Here is a 17,698-nt window from a genome sequence, read left to right as displayed (position 1 = left end):
CACAAAATAATAACGGAAACGTAACAAATATTCACATTTCTTGGAGATGACCGCATATTATTTTCCTCTTGCAAAGAATACGACCCTGCTGGCGTGCAATTGTGCCGGACAGCCTTGTACATGAACAGGCATTGATTTCGGCAGCCGAATGAATATTATGATAAGCATGCGCCATTTTCCGACTCTTGCTTCATCCCTTGTTCGTTTTGAGTTGTTATATTTATAAATTATATTGTGCCACGCAAGAGTAAATTTATCTTGCCTTGACAGCTCATGAGCATACAAGATCTGAATCTATTTTTCGCTAAAGGACACTCTGTGGACCAGACAGAAAGTTACACGAAGATGGAGGCTTGAATTGGTGATCAGTCGTTGAACGGTGAGTGTCGCTGGAGCCACGTTTCGACAAGATTACTTGTCTTCTTCATGGTAGCAATTGTTGCCCTGACGAAGTTGCTACCTTGACGAAGACAAGTACCCCAACTTTAACGTTGACTGAAGCGACAGTCCTTGTTCAACTATTGCTCATCTATAGACAAGGTTGTTCGCTACAGCTTTCGAGAAGCACGTGTAAAAAGCCTTACATGACCTTGAAAGCTGAAGTGCCTGTTGAGTTAGTGTTAAATGATTAGAGAATACCAAGGTGACAATCTGAGAACTGCTACCTCATGATCGTTTAGCTACAAACAAAGCGCGTCTATAAGGTATCGTACAAATGGAGTTGCAAGCTTGAAACTGCTCGCTCCATACTTGTGAGTTTGGCAGCAGCAGGTTTGCACATACTCGCATGTGCACATCGCTGCGTCACTTTTATCTCGGACAAAATGGCATAGTCGCAAGCAGCCAGAAGCGCTAAATATATATGATGTCCCGCAGGCAGTGAAAGCAAATTTGCGATATTGTGCTTCTTTGGGTTAATGCTTTGTTTTTAAGATCTCTAGTAGCCATCGTCACTTGCTCGGCCGCTTTTTATATATGGCGTGCTCCGGCAAGAATGTCTCCCTACTCGCGCAGCAAGCTGCGATATTACAAGAAAATGGAAGACGAATAAAAAGAGCTTCGTCGGCTCCTGCCGTCAGGCAGAACGGTTCTCAGGTCTTTCACTCACTGACTCATACATTGTTGTAGTGGACCAACCTCGGTCACTAACACGTGGTGGCGAAGACGTCAATGTACGGCGAGCACGGCGTCATGTAATGTAGCGCTCGTCCTGTCTGCTCCTTTCTGTGTCCGTGTTTCACTTCGCGCTAGAAGCCAAAATCATGTTACCGTACCAACTCGCCCAACTGTCTATCCTTGTCGTGTACAAGGCCACGAATGAGACTGATGACCACCGCAGAAGGCCTCGCTACGATGCAGATGCACCTGCCGTCGTTTTGGGTGCAAAATTCTGCAGCCTTGTTTGATCTGCTGGAGGCCATCCTTGACCTTCGGCGCGTTACCTCGTAGCGCGCGACGTTTCTCCGCGCCGTCTCGGTGCTGTGTGCACAGGTAGTTGATAAGTTCCAAAACATTTTGGACGTGTTCCACCTTACCAGCCCCTATGACCACTTCAAGACGACGGTGCTGCAAAGCAAATCTGTGTCTGTGCTCTGGCGCCTCCAGCAGCTACTCAACGAAGAGGAGCTCGGCGACCGTCGACTTCCTGAACTGCTACGCGGTATGCGGCGGCTTCTCAGTTACTGTTAGCTGGACGCAAACAGCCCGCTACAGCGTGAACCGTTCCTTGCATGTGCCGCAGAATCTGGTGGTCGCCTTGCCCAGCACATCAGGGCCGGTATTTTGTAGCGATGCCTTTTCCGATTCTATGCTTTTTCAGGCTTTTCGCACTTGGCCAGTGGTCAGAGCGACGGTCTGCCCCCATTATCAACGGGATCAGGCGGCCGTGTGTGGTGGATGATAAGAATAGCATCGAATAAGGCATAAGGCATCGCTACAAAATAGCGGCCCAGATGACATGTCACTCGACAGCCTTGCAGAACCAGCCTACCGCATCGCTGCCTATTCAGCAAGAGGTGCTGTGGCAACAACGGCTCTTCGGCTCTCGCACCGCGAAGATCGGCAGTCTCTCCTTGAGCAAATCGTTGACGAACTTGCTCAGACCATTACTGCACTGCCTGTCACCGCCCCACCGTCTTCAGGGAGAACGCGACTGCCGTGCCAGGGGCGCTATAACGCAAAACTATTCCAAACTTTTCTATTCTAATTCTGCAATCAGTCCTCCGCGATTGGTCAAAAACTTTTTTGGACCACCCCCACTATACCTGTCTGCCACGTGACGTCAATAAAACCGCGATAGCTCCCCATTTGATAAGACGTGTACGCACTGATTATGCGTGATTTGACCGAACAAAAGAAACATAGTTATTTCTGATTCGACGCCTTTTTGCCATTAGCCCTCGGCTATTGGTAAAAATTTTCGGGCTGCATCTACTTCCCCTGCCTCTCACGCGAAGTCACGAAACCACAAAAACTCACTGCGTCAAAATGACGTGTACACGTTAAAAATGCATTAATATGCCGAACAAACCTGAATTTACATCTGAATAGCCGCAGGCTGCCCCGTTCCGAAAGGAATAAACGATGAGTTCCGCCGATCGCTCAGGCACTGGCTGCTCGCACCTGCCGGGGAGCACATGTTTATTTGCGCATAATAAAGCTTTTTGCGTGGCCATGTAACATTTTCGAGCTCTTTCAGCACGTCTGCGTTCTCCATCTGCCAACTCTTCTCTGCTGAGGATCCGTTTTAGCGTCATTCTTAAGGTTCCGTTGCATGCCGCCGTGATTGTGGACGAGCCATCGCAAGCTAAGTAAGGGGAAGCGCACCAATCGGAGACGCCGCCACCACCCTCTTCATCGGTTATCGATTTTCAGCGCAATTACTCAGCCCCATCGAATCCCTCTCCACTTGAGCGTGCTCCTCTCCTCTTGTCAGCCAATCAGATAAGACAAGCCGCATAATGTAGGCAATGATATTCGTTTTTCAGGCAAACAAAAATGACCTCCTATGAACGAGGAAAGCGTTCGATTGGTCGGTTCATACAACCATGTGGGTGACCGCCCGATGCTGGCATCGGCGGTTACGCAAATTTGACATCAGGAGATTGGAATAAAAACGCGTTGGAATAGTTTTACCTTATAGAGCCCCAGATTCCCTTCTCGGCCCAGCTCCCGTTCTGCATGGGCCTCATTGCGGCGCATACTATTGGTATCGCAGCAAACTTGGTGCCAGCGCAAGTCATTCCCGTTCCTCTTGCATCTGACAGAGAATCATGCCGCAGAATCACTGATGGCGGCCGGTGCTTCTTGCCGTACGACAAGCCGCTCGTTCTACATCACTGGGCAATGTTTTTTCGTGGACTCTCAGGGTTGGGGGCTCAATCCCATCGCTCCTGATCCGTTGTCAAGATTGGAGTCCGGCATGAATTCGAACGTAGCTGGCCCATGCCGTCGTCCAACTTATCCACGCTGATGACGTTGACGAAGGGAAGGACTGCTTCTCATCGAGAACGAGGAATATGGGTTTACTTACAGTATTTACATGCAGTTCATCAGTCTAGCACACTCTCAGAAAAAAAGGACTAAAAGGGGTAGGGAGGTTAGTCCTTTTTGGGGACTAACTGATTTGCCACAACCATTAGTCCTTTTGGGGACGAACTGACATGGGATGAACTGACTCTCCCCATGCGCTTACTCCTTCGGGGACTAACAGTTGCCCCTGCCCGATGGTCCTCAAGGGAGTAACGGTAGTTCCTTCCGATGCTCCCAAAAGGCGGAATTAATAAAATTAGGCATTCATACCCTAATAAAAAGAATAATGAGCTGAAAAAAAACGTGCCCGAGTGCAGGATTCGAACTCACGCCCTCTCGCTTACAAGTCAGGTACTCTAACCACTTCTTTTTTTTTTCTTTATTGCCGACTTCGACGTTCTAAATCATGGTTTACAAAGAATAAAACGTCTGAGCCACACTTTGGTCAACGCGGTACTAAAATCTTTTCAACATCGCTAATTCATCAAATACAGAGATCCATTGGGGTGGATCAGGCAGCGCTTTGAAACCATCTCTCACACACTCGACACTCTCAATGAAATTTTCCCGAGCCGGTCGAACAACAATGTCTCCGTTTTGGAATTGCAGTCTAGATTTCCACATTGCGTGGAGGCTCAGGACCATAATAAGGTCATACGGGACATCCTCGGTGTTATCAATCGGTAAGAAGCTTATTCCATATGGGTCTAGGGGTAAGTGTTTTTTCAATGTTCTCTGCAGAACATCCCAGTGAAAGATGGCGTCCCAGCAGTCTAGGAATGCATGTTCTATTGTTTCCGGTTTTTTGCATAATAAGCAGTCGGTGGTCCAGGGGATGAATATACCCTTTTCATGAAGCCAGGTCTTAACGGGAAGTGTGTTTGTGTGTAATTTGAAGAAGAAACTTCACCACGCCGCTTTGTTGACAAGACGGGATATTTAGAAATGGTTAAGCATGGGAACACAAGTGCGGCAATATAAAAGTGACTCCGTATTTTGTGCAAGCTATGCAGTGAGAGTCTAACGTTGAGTGTACTTGCAACCATAAGCGGCTGCGAAAAGGAATCAGCCCGAGTATTCTTAGGATGATTTAAACTGAGGCACTACGCCATGTATACGTGTAGGAGCTCAAACGGGACACCGAAGACGACAGAGAAGGGCAATTTCTCTGTCGCTTAGCGTGTGCCGTTTGAGCTATATACACATCGCTTCAGTTCGCAACCTCCTTGGAACGGAAGGAACTTAGGTACTATTGACCAAGAAAATCTAGGCGTCTATCAATGACTTGCGCGTTTTACGTGTATCGCTCACTTATGGGGTGCGCACGAAGGGCATGCCTCTTCACATTCCAGCTTTACGTTTCACGTAATTTTCCCACGGAGAGGCAAGGTGCTGCTTTGCATGTAGTTCAATAGACAATGCACGAACTTCAAACCATTCACGATTTATAGACAATACCGTTTTCGCCGCATCGCTCCATGACACGGACGAAAACAGCGAAGTGCCTGGGGAGTAACTGTTGCCGTTCGTCCTCCCATTGCTCTCTTTCCGAGCAGGGACTAAACACTTACTCTCCGAAATTTGCACACGGCACGCACATTCATGCAGTTAGTCCTTTGAGGGACGAAAGCGCCCTTTTTAGGACTAACGGCGCAGTTACTCCCGTTTTCCCCGGGATTTTTCTTAGAGTGCATGACTGCGAGAGAAAGTAGGTCAGTCTAACACGACTGCTTGAGAGAGTTTCTCAGTCCAACATGACTGCTTAAGAAAAGTGTGTTGAGCATACGCACAACAGCAGTATTTAAACGCTCGGTCCTCCCGCGATACAAGGCGACGCGAACGGTCGTTTAGTCCTTGTAAACTAGCCGCCTCTCCGCGGGATGGTTTACACACACACATGCACACACACGCGTGTTCACGGTCCGAAACCGACACCACATGAATTTCGTAGAACTCGGAGCCGTCCCGGGTAGCACATTGTCTTGCGTCTTGGTCGGTGCGTGGGAAGGAGCCTTCGTCGGCGTTCCCGCGGCAACTCCCCCACCCGTAGCAGATCAGGTCCACGTTGTCGTGTTGCGCACAAAGCCGGCTTCGTCGAACTGCTTCAGTCACACCACATCCAAGCTGAAGCGATGGAGAGTGGAGGATGCGCGTATTGTTGCCGACACAAAGTCGACTTAGGCTAGAGGTTGAGGGCGGCATTCCAAGATGAGGTTGCCACCGCTGGCATAAATGGCTGGCAAACTTGCACTGCAGCTGGCCGTTCTTAACAGCGCCTCCATGGCCCGGAAAATCTCGACTGTCTAGCGCAGATAACCGCTGGGCATCAAGAGAACGGCTGGTGGCCAGGGGGTGATGTCTTGGCTCGCAGTAACCACTTGTGTTATGATACCATAGTTGAAATGAAGAAAAAGAAATGGGCCTCGACAGGACACGTAATGAGGAGGGAAGATAGCCGATGGTCATTAAGAGTAACGAAATGGATTCCAAGGGAAGGGAAGCGCAGCAGAGGGCGGCAGAAAGTTAGGTGAGCGGATGAGATTAAGAAGTTTGCAGGGACAACATGGCCACAATTAGTACATGACCGGGGTAGTTGGAGAAGTATGAGAGGCCTTTGCCCTGCAGTGGGCGTAACCAGGCTGATGATGATGATGATGATGATGATGATGAACCACATGTGTAACGTCCCCGCCCCAAAACATCCAACAAAGACAGGCAACTGCGAAATGAACCCCACAACACGGCTCTGCGCCGAGATGACGTACATTGGCTCTCACTTTAGACCAGCTAGGCTTCACAAAATGAAAAGATAAAAATAAGTGCAGAAACAAAAAAAATGCTGCATTTCGCTATGCCAATTTCTCACGCAATTTCGTGCTGACAAATTCAGGAATCATGGAGGGAATCCTGCTAAATGAGAGGGCATCTTCTTGGCTTCATAAAATTAACACTAGTAACCCTAAAATTTAGGCAGGACCCTCAAACGCGAAATTCAAATGAGCCTGCTCAAACCATCCGCATTGCTATGCAACTTTCCCTTATATTCGACTGAGAAGCTGTACTCTTGGAAAGTGAGGCTCCATCGGAGCAAGCGGCCATTTTTGTGTGACATTAGACTGAGCCACGTCAGAGGACAGTGGTCGGTCTCGAAGATGAACTTCGCTCCGTACAAGTAACACGACAACTTCTGGGCGGCCCAAACTAAACAAGCGCATTCCTTCTCTGAAGCGCTGTAGGCTTCCTCTCTTACATTTAGTTTACAGCTGGCGTAGAGGATAGGATGCTCCTCGTTATCGTCGCCGACCTGACTAAGTACCACGCCCATACCTCTGTCGCTTGCGTCGCATTGAACTATGAATTCCTTTGTGTAGTCGGGCACGCGAAGCACAGGACGAGAAACTAATAGCGTTTTGAAACTTTGGAAAGCGTTCTCTTTGTCCTTATCCCAGTGTACGCTACTCGGTGCTCCCTTTCAGAGGGCGTCCGTTAATGGACTTGCCATTTGCGAGTAATTCGGAATGTACCGTTGACAGTACCCCACAAGTCCCAAAAATGAACGAAGGTGTGTTTTTGCGCGCGGCTGAGAAAATTGTCCAATCGTAGCTATTTTCAGCTCGGCTGGCCGTCTCGTGCCTTGGCCGACAACATGGCCCAGATATGTAACCTGTGAACAACCAAATCTACATTTTTCCGCATTCATCGTTAAGCCGGCTTCCCTCAACAGTGAGAACACCTGCTTGAGGTGCGATACGTGTTATTCCAAGCTGTCCGAAAAAATTGCTACATCATCCAGATATGGAAAGGCGAACTCCTGCAAGTCTTTTAGGACAATATCCATTGACTTAGAGAAGCTAAACTGCACGTTCTTCAGCGCGAAGCTGAGTGCGATAGGGCGAAAAGTGCCTACAGGTGAGATGAATGCGGCATGGCGGCTGGCGCTTTCTGAAAGGGGAACTTGCCAGTACCCCCGCACGAGATCTATATTTGAAATGTATTTATCAGCGCTAACTCTTTCAATTCGTTCCCCAACGTTGGGTATCGGGTACAGCTGATCCCTAATGATGGCATTTAACTTCCTGTAGTCAACACACGGACGAGGGCCCTTGTTAGGGGTTTCTAGCAGTATTAGCGGTGACGTGTAGTCACTCTCAGTGAGCTCAATAACTCCCAACTCTAGCATGCGCTGTATCTCTGCCTCCATAATCTCTCTCTGTCTTGGAGACACCCTGTAAGGCTTTGATTTTACTGGTTCGGTTGATGTCAGCTCTATTTCATGCGTTATTAGTTGGTTTCTACCTGGCCGATCACTGAACCATTCGATATATACTTTTTATATCGAATATATATATTCGATATACTTTTGCAAGAATGTGGAAGTCAATGCGCTCGTGAATACTGACCCTTGATCTGCCTGAATTTCGGCTGGAAACCCAAGTCATGCAAACACTGTCAAAATCGCGTCTACTACTTCAGTGGAGCTGAGCTCTTTCAGAGGGATTGCTTCTGAAACTTCGTAGCCGGACACAGCATGGTAAACAAGTACCTGTAGGCCGATTTTGTTTTTTGAAGAGGCCCTACCGTGTCTATTACAAGTCGTCTGAAAGGTTCTTTTAATAAGGGCACTACCGTTAGTGGGGCTGTCCATGTCTCTCCTGGTTTACCAGAGCGCTGGCAGGCATCGCATGATCTTACAAAATTTTCTACGTCTTTGAAACAGCCATGCCAGTAGTATTTCATAAGCAGTCTTATAATTTCAAGCTTTCGCGTCCTCACGGTTCACAGGCCTTTGAGGTTAGCTTTTCGCGGTATTCCCAACACTTATACCGCACCGTACACCCTGTGCTGTTTTGCTATAAATGCCCACACTGCGATCAATGCAGAACGCTTTAACACATGGCATGGGCACACCCATGACACACCCCACCGCACAACAATGGAAGGCAGCGCTGTCCAGCTCAGAATCGACGGACCAGCTCAACCTGGTCAACCGAGTGAGAAGGGCAGCTTAGGCCGCTGCACTCCTGGACTGAGGGACCCACTGCGGAGCGGAAGAGCTACCTACGCTCGTGTGCTCTTTTCTATAATGTTTATACTCTCTCTGTATACCGCACGTGATACACGTCACCTCAATTTATTCTCCAAGTTCACCGTGGACACACCATACATTGAAGGCCCAAGTCAACGCAGCTGCAGACGCTTTCTCCCGTGCCGACGTAAGAAATAGACATGGCACAGCGTTTAGACGTCGAGCTTCGAGACCGCTTGCTTCATAAGCGCCGTTCGACGTGCCTTTTAACACGATAGCGTTAAGGAGCTCGTGTCGCAAAAAAGCCGGTGTTGTCGGCGTCGGTGTCGGTGTCCGCGGCGTTGGCCGTGAGCGATAAATCACGGCAGGCACTTCATAAGTAAAAAGCAACTTCCAAGATGGGCTGGGTTGGAATCGAACCAGGATCTCCGGAGAGTGAGACGGAGGCGCTACCACTCAGCCACGAGTTCGATGCTTCCAAGCGGTACAAACGCGCCTCTAGTGAATGCGGTGTTGCCTTAGAAACGAGCCGTGGAAAGTTATACTGCGGTGTATATCGGTAATTATGAACATGTAACTTACAGAAGTCGCAATTACACGAGTAGCGAAGCGCGCTTCCGCTGCATTTCTTCTGCGCTTTCTGCACACGCAGAGCCATCTTGCGGCAAACAACAGGCGAAACGCGTGCTCTTCGCCCGGCGCGCAGGAACTTTCATGGCGGCAAAGGGGCGGAGCAAGGTCACATGTCACCGATCAGCCTATCGCAGGCGTTGTCGGCTGGATCAAAGCTTGGCGATACTTTTAAATGAGTGAGGGAGTTTAACATTGGAGTTGTGCGAGGACCGGTGCAAGGGGGGTCGCGGCCCGGACTCTCTCTCCCCTGACAACGCTTCGCCTTGCTCCCTCTGCAGAATCAAGCGTCCTTCCTTTCTTTAGATCACTATCTGTCTATCTCTCTGCCCGTGCCGATCACGACGTTTGGCTGGCGTGCATCATCTCCCCCTCCGAGATACTGAGTTCTTTGGTTCGTTCCGCTTGCTCAGGCGCGCGTTTCGTTGCTGCGCCGAACGCCGCGTTGCTCGACCATATGGCTCGACGTTCACCGCGTCCAATGCGGGGCGCCTCGTAAGTGATGGCTGCCCTGTAACCCATTGTCTTACACCCCTTGGCGGGTCGAACACGCCAATTCATTCCTTTTCGACATCAAGCTACATGGTACTGCACCTATCGGAAAATCCTATTTAAATTCAAACTGGGTTATACAGGCTTAAACTGGGTTTGACAGGGACCTGTTTAGCAACAAACATGTATAAATAGGACCAGTTTACACACGAACATGTCTGAATGGGGTCGCGTTTGGCATGCACGTATCCAGCTTTTCTGGACACAAGGGTTTAGTTCGCGTGAGTGCCACCACATGGCGTACTTACCTTAAGCTTTTCAAACTTCCCGCGGTGACGCGTGATGACGTCAACCAAACAAACATAAAAAAAATAAAAGCTATCCTTGCGCATTGCACTTCGCCACCATGCTTGTCCTGCCGGCGTTATTAGTGTTCTCGATAAAGCGTATTCGCTCGTCCCCTGGAAATTACTCGTCATCCAAAGAGCGTTTAGTCGCGATGAGCAATGGTTGATTCTGGGCTTTTGATACGGTTCTTTTTTTTTTCTTTTTTCTTTTCCTTTTCTTTCTCTTTTTTTTTCATTCTACGGAGAAAGAGGCTAGCCTAACCGTGAGAAGTACTTCGGGGCAGCCTTTCTTCAGTCGGCACACATTGTTAACGTTCTAACATCGCACAGCGTCTAGTCGAGACGCCGTCGTGGACGGATTTTGATATTCCCCTGTCGAATTCATTAACGTGCACACAATTATTTCACTAGGGACTTTGCAATGCACACTTATGGGCTACCGCCTCAGCTGCAAATCTAGATGTGCTTAAGTATTAAGACATATACATGGATATGTTAGTTTTTCACCTTGACAGAAAAGTCACCACACAAGAGTTGAGCAAACTGTCCCTGTGTCGTCGCAGGGTGTGAGACCGGGCTAGTTGGTATTTCATGCTAAAGTGACTAGCGCAAGAGTGGCCACGACACACTAAAGAGACGACAAGGATAAGCGCAAGCTTCCAACTGGGCGCTTGTCCTTGTAGCCTCTTTAGTCTCCTTTGCTGTCCAGTCTTGCGCTAGTCACTTCAGTCTGTGTCGTCGTCTATTAGCATGCTATGGCCAAAGCTGCTCGCAATATTACGCCACATTTACTGGCCGCCAGGCCAGGTACACCCTTGGGTGTGACATAGACCGTACTTGCAGTTAGTTTCCGAAGTAGTCTCCTATGGCGGTTATCCGCATGCGGCAAGCAAGAGCGCTATTTAAAATTATCGTGCAGAATATATGCGGGATTTGTGTGTTCTCCGCATTCTCTACCATGTTGCCGTTCCGCCTTTATTATATAGCCGTAATGAGGACTAGCAGCTATCGAACGCCATAAAGGCTATCCACATACTCAAAGACCTCGTGCACAACTCCTGACGCTTAATTGTAGTCAAGAGTTGTGCGACTACCCAGGACATCCTTAACGAATGTTACATAATATATTATGAGGTTTTACTTGCCAAAACCACGATTTGATTATGAGGCACGCCGTAGTGGAGGATTCGGGAATAATTTAGACCACTTGGGATTTTTTAGCGTGCGCCTAACCCTAAGTACGCGGGATTTGGCATTTCACACCCATTGAAATACGACTGCCGTGGTTGGGATTCGATCCCGAAAACTCGTGATTATCAGCCGACGCCAATAAAAGCTAAGCAACTACGGAGGGGAAGGAATGTTGGCAGTAGGAGGAATGTGACAGCCGGAACGTGAGTCAATTTGTTCCCGTCCACATTGCGTGAGAATCGGTACCTGCTGTCGAAGAATGACACCGTAGAATGCACTGTATTCAGTGTGATGGCGTCCGCGTCCAATATTTCAGGCCCGAATCATACTGCATATACTGACGACCAGGCATCTCGCTAATACGTGCAGTCGCTTGACAGCTGCCGAGCGCTGGCATTGGCCACAGGACCTACTTGACCGTTGTTTATCCCTTGGTGACAGTCTCGCCTTATGTGGCACCATTGCGTTTCAGCTGAACTGCTTCATCAGCCAATCTATTTGTGCCAAAATTTGGCCACCCTGTCAACGTTATGGTTTCTTATTTTTAAGTCATCTTTTATATTAAGGCTAATGCTGTCCTGAAATTTCCAGCGATTTCACCTTTCCCAATATGCCCGCATTTTTGACGCTCTCAACTCTCAGGGCTGCAACTTCATGATGTCCTGGTGGCAGGCCACCATGGCGTGTCGCGCAAGTATGACCACGCTGATTCATTTGGGTTGACATATAGCATCTTGTGCGTCATACTTCGCTACATTCATTTTTCAAACTATGCCAGAGCTCGAAAAGGGCGGCCAACTCACTGCGTCCCTTTCCTCTATCGCTGTGGTTACCAAATACGCCCAGCGGCATGCTACCACTGAAGCCTTTCTGGCGGCTGAGGAACTGAAGTCGCAGGCTTTATTCAACATGGAGTCGACGTTCAATATGGCTATGCTGAATTACTTTTCGTGGACTTCGCTCACCACCTTCTCTCCAGTGTCATCTCTTACACTACTCACTCCTGCTAGGCACAACACAAACACGCAACGACCTTAATGAAGCATCAGTTGCACGCTAGTTGACATGGTGTCGATGTATATCTCCGCTGAGCAGCGCGATTGGAGCGTGGTCCTGTCTATCGTGACATTATACGTCTACAGCCTCACTGAACAACACAGCTCATTAATCATCACGTTTTTTTTTGTCGACAAGAGCAGAGTGTAATTCCTCTGAATGTGCTTTCAGCTTTAGGTGTGACCTTGCTCTCCCGCTTATTCTGTGGCGTTGACGGCTACCGTTGTCGCCAGGCTGCCGCATCATTCTGAGCTTCGCAGTCACCAGAGAGCACAGAAAACTGTCTTCACAAACAAACCACCGGAATTCGAGCCCATCTCCCAAATGCACCATCTTGCATTTGGGAGATGGGCAAGCTAACCATTATGCTACCACCTGGCTCCACCAATTTCTGTTTGTCTGCCTTCCCACTGCAAGTTTTTGCCGCAGACGCAGGCAGAACGGATGCGGAAGCGAAAAAAAAGTAAAAATTGCTTGAGCCGCCAGCTGACACAGGACCTTAACTTTGGCAGGTTATTCTCATTGGAGCGCGTGTAGGGCTTGCGGCTGCGTGCAGATTGTGGGTCACCTTAGCTTTATTGTAAATTTGCTTTCACCGACTCTTTTCAGCTAGAACTGAAACGCCGGGCAAAAATGAGACCTACCGCTGAATATGTTTTTCTTGTTTTCTAGGTAACCAAAAACGCTCATTTACACAAATAGTGATTTTTTAAAGAAATGGCCTAAGGGTACTATATTTCGAGGTCATGTCGTTGTGTCAATACGGGCCGGCACCACGTATGGACGAAAGGGTATCACAGTGCCGATGCACGCGGCAGGTTACTGAATGAAGAAAACAGGAAACGGCTGTTTTCAGTTCTCGCAACATATTGTACACAGAACAAAAGGCACCCAGCACCCTGAGATCTTATTTTTGACAACAGCGGCACAAAATGGCGGACTGATATACATCTTAAAGGGGTTTCATTTGATGTTTTGATCGCAGAACCGCAAGCACAGATTGCGTCGCGCGTATACCGCAGCCACGTACTATGGCCACGCTCCTTTTCCTCTAAATATGTGGGCACCTGCGGACTCACGCGCTCCCCTACGTGGTGGATTGGACTGTCACTCCAGAAGCTTAAATACATAACCTCTTTGCATAGAAACGACCGCATGATTGCTAACACATTGTTGGCTTGTATATGTTTGGCACGAGACCGAAGACCCTGTCTTCTAACACATTCTTATGTTTGCGTTCGCATCTCTGTCTTGAAGGAACGCGCACCGTAACATACTGTAACTGTGCTTGCGTTGAGCGTATGTAAGGCGAAAAACGCGGTTCTAAGATGTCTGTTCACTAACTTGTCCAGTAAACCCATGCTTATAGTATTCGGGCAGTATAGTAGTAGTATAGTAAGAGTCATGAGTATGGCATCCAGGCACGTACCCAGGATTTTTTTCGGGGGTTGGGGGGGGGGGCCCACCACCTCCACCATCATCATCATCATCATGATCGTCGTCGTCGTCGTCGTCATCATCAGCATCATCCTGTTTTATGTCCACTGCAGGACGAAGGCCTCACCCTGCGATCTCCATTTACCCCTGTCCTGCGCCAACCGATTCCAACTAGCGGCCGCAAATTTCCTAATTTCATTGCTCCACCTAGTTTTTGTCGTCCTCGATGTGTTTTCCTTATCTTGGTGCCCATTCTGTAACCGTAATGGTCCAACGGTTATCTAACCGGCGCATTACATGACCTGCCCAGCTACATTTTTTCCTCTTGATGTCAATTAGAATATCGTCTATACCCGTTCGCTCTCTGATCCAAACCGCTCTCTTTCTCTCTCTTAACGTTATGCCTAGCAATCTTCGTTCGATCGCTCTTTGCGCGGTTCTTAACTCATTCTCAAGTCTCTGCCCCATGTGTCAGCACTGGCAAAATGCACTGGTTGCACATCTTACTTTTCAATAATAATGGTAAGCTTCCAGTCAGGAGCTGGTAATGTCGGCCGTATGCGATTCAACCTATTTTTATTCTTCTGTGAATTTTCTTCTCATGATCAGGGCTCCCTGTGATTAATTGACCTAAGTAAACGTACTCCTTCACAGTCTCTTGTGGCCGACTGGCCATCCTGATCTCTTGTTCCTTTGCCCGGCTAATTATCATTATCGTCTTCTTCATATTAATATTCAACCCAACTCTTACACACTCTCTGTTAAGGTCTCCAATTATTTTTTGTAACTCGTCTGCATTGTTGTTGAATAGAACAATGTCATCGGCAAACCGAAGGTTGCTGAAATACTTGCCGTCGATCTTTACTCCTAAGCCTTCCCAGTTTAATAGCTTGAATTCTTCTAAGCACGCAGTGAATAGCTTTGGAGAAATTGTGTCTCCCTGCCTGACCCATTTCCCTATAGGTATCTCCCTGCTTTTCTTGTGTAAAATTAAGGTAGCTGTAGAACCTCTGTATATATTCTTGCGCGAAGGACGAGCCAGTAAGCCGAGAAACTATTTACAGATTATATTTACAACAACGGTTGCAGCGCTGACCGGTTAGATTCACAGCGCGAGCCCAGTTCGTTCTTCCTCCTCTTTTCTGGAGTGATGGCGCTCACGCACCTCGTTCAAACAAACAAATACCACGCGCATGTAGCAATATTTTTCAAGCTTTTTACGTAAGTGTTCTGTAGTCCTTGATTACGTAGTGCCTCTAGACTGCTGGTATCTCTACTAAATCAAATGCATTTTCGTAATCTATATAAGCCACATAGAGAAGCTTATTGTGCTTTGCAGATTTCGCGATAACCTGATTGATGACATGGATGTGATCCATTGTAAGGTATCTCTTCCTGAAGCCAGCCTGCTCCCTTTGTTGACAAAATCCAGTGTTGCCCTTATTCTATTGGAGATTATTTTGGTAAATATCTTATATAATACTGGGCGCAAGCTAATAGTCCTATAATTTTTCAATTCTTTAACGTCTCCTATTTTTGTGGATTAGTATAATGTCTGCATTCTTCCAGTTTTCTGGGACCCTTGCAGTCGATATACACTTCGTATAAAGAGCCGCCAGTTTTCCAAGCATTATGTCTCCTCCATCTTTGATTAAATGGACTGTTATTCCACCTTCTCCCCCCGCTCTTCATCGTTTCATGTCTTGCAGGGCCCTTCTGACCTCATCGCTAGTTATAGGAGAGTTTCTGTATCCTGTTCATTACTGTTTCTAAGTGAGGTATCGTGACTCCTATGGGTACTGTATACGGGTCAGCTTAGAATTTTTCCGCTGCTTTTACTGTATCTTCGAGATTGCTTATGATATTATCCCTCTTGTCTTTTAGTGCATACATCATCGTTTGTCCTATGCCAGGTTTCTTTTTTACTGATTTCAGGCTGCGTTCATTTTTTACGGCTTCTTCAGTCTTTCTCATGTTATAGTTTCGAATATCAGTTATTTTCGCCTTGTGGATCAGTTTTGACAGTTCCGAGAATTGCGTAACGCTGTGCGGCCGCCAGTCCCATACAACCACGTAGAGCTCTCTGCGATTCTAGACGTACTGCGCTCACAGAGAAAGGTTAGAAAAACATCCACATAAGCACAGCAGAGAAGTGGCTGCGTGAGGCGGTTCGACCGATAACTGTAGAAGCGTCATTCAAAGCATGTAATTATTCTCCACTTTCGGCGGCGTTCTCTCTACTTCCTTTTTAAATAGAAAAATGCTGATCCATAAATATTCTCATAAACAATGGTTAACATTTTTCTTATTCGCTTTTGCTTGCAGTTTGGTTGTTGCGTTGGCTCTCTCCCTTAGTAAATCACTTAATTTCTCAACTCCTTGCGATTTTTGTTTCCAGTTTCCAATTTTGCACGAAAAGTGCTATACAATTAAGGCAAAACAGACGAGGTAACAGGCGACAGTCATCTAGCCTATGGGTTTAAGGGTTATTGCAGGGTTTCATGATGGACGCTCTTTCACATCATTTTATTTCCCACCGCATCTAACCTATATCCCGTGTATATGGTTCCGGGCATCTTCCAGCGTCGCGGCGAGCTGTAACTCAAGGAAATAATGAAGCAAAGGGAAAAGTTAAACAGAATTGGCGTTTTCTCAGGCCGCAACTCGTTCCATGAGAGTACAGACCAGCTGAGTAACAGCCGCATCCCTCTCCTGGTCCCAGTATCAGCCTAAACAAAGAAGGTTGAACTAACAAAAGCAACAGCTATGCGCGTGACGGATGAATAGATGGTGACAACTGAACGCATCTCGAGTTAATCGCGTGGGTGCGGAATCTATTAGAAAACTATCCTTCACATTACAAGAGATGCGGATAACTACCGCCACCTAAAAGGAGTGAAAAAGGCAGCATAAGGCTGACCGATAAACAGCCGCCAAGTCGCAACATTAATCTGGCGGCGCTTTAGGAATGTGTGAGGAATGGTGGCGTGGGTGGGGAGGGGGGGGGGGGGGGGTATGCCACTTGATTTCGGGAAGTGGGGGGTGGGCTCCCCCCCCCCCCTGGGTACGTGCCTGCTATGAGTTATATACTAGCTTGCCTTGTCAATCTCAAAAATGTATTCTCTTTGTGAGAGAAGCCCTTCGTGAAAAACGACGCAACATAACAGTAAAACATCCAGCAGGGTTCCTATCCAGACGATTGGCGTAATTGTGCACTGAGGGCGTGTCGATTAGCGTGCGATTGAAAGTTGATTTGTGATCATTGTAAGCTTGTGTTGCCTCTAGCACGAGCGAGTAGTGTTAGTTATGACATTGGTGTGAAAATGGTCAGCTCGGTCTGCGACAAGTTCTTGTGGATCTCTACAGTTGACGTCACAGTGGTCACCATGAGAGCACTCCTGTGACATTATTAGCCCAGTGGGCTGAGAAAGCTCGAGTGGTAGCTCACCTTGAGGGGTATTGGCTAACATTTAATAATATACGTACTTTGCGATGATGAAAAGGGTACAGAAACACCACTGGTGTTGTCTAACTATTCGTAAACAGGCACCCAAATTTCAGTTAGCCCACCTCCAAACATTAATTAGGCCCACCCCGATATTTGAAGTTGGCGCGCCTTCAAATTTAAATTAGCCCACCCCCAAAGTTAAAGTCGGTTACGCCCGATTTTCATTTCGCCCAGCCTTAAACCTCAAGTTGGCCCAATCCAAAATTTCAATTGGGCCACTCCTAATTTTCAAGTTGGTCCACCCGCAAATTAAAAAAAATTGCCCCCAAATTTCGAGTATAAGCACCCCACAATTTAGGTATGCCCACCCCCATATCGCCCCCAAATTCAGATTGGCCCGACTCCACAAACCACCAAATTTAGATTGGCCCACTCCAATACCACCTGCAAATCTAGGTTGGCCCACCCCCATATCAGACCCAAACTAGTGCTGGCCCACCATTCGATCACCTCAAATTTAGTATGGCTCACCGCAAATCA

At 47.6% G+C, this 17,698-nt stretch overlaps 1 protein-coding gene across 4 annotated transcripts in view; it reads left to right on the top strand.

The window, feature by feature from the left end:
- The window catches only part of LOC139052528 (uncharacterized), a 330,782-nt gene that overhangs the window by 244,342 nt on the left and 68,742 nt on the right, over nucleotides 1-17,698 (top strand). The gene's annotated exons all lie outside the window — the stretch shown is intronic.

Source organism: Dermacentor albipictus, unplaced genomic scaffold, assembly GCF_038994185.2.
Source record: "Dermacentor albipictus isolate Rhodes 1998 colony unplaced genomic scaffold, USDA_Dalb.pri_finalv2 scaffold_26, whole genome shotgun sequence".
Taxonomy (NCBI): domain Eukaryota; kingdom Metazoa; phylum Arthropoda; class Arachnida; order Ixodida; family Ixodidae; genus Dermacentor; species Dermacentor albipictus.
Note: the sequence above shows the minus strand (reverse complement) of the source record. Positions and strands in the feature narration are given on the sequence as shown.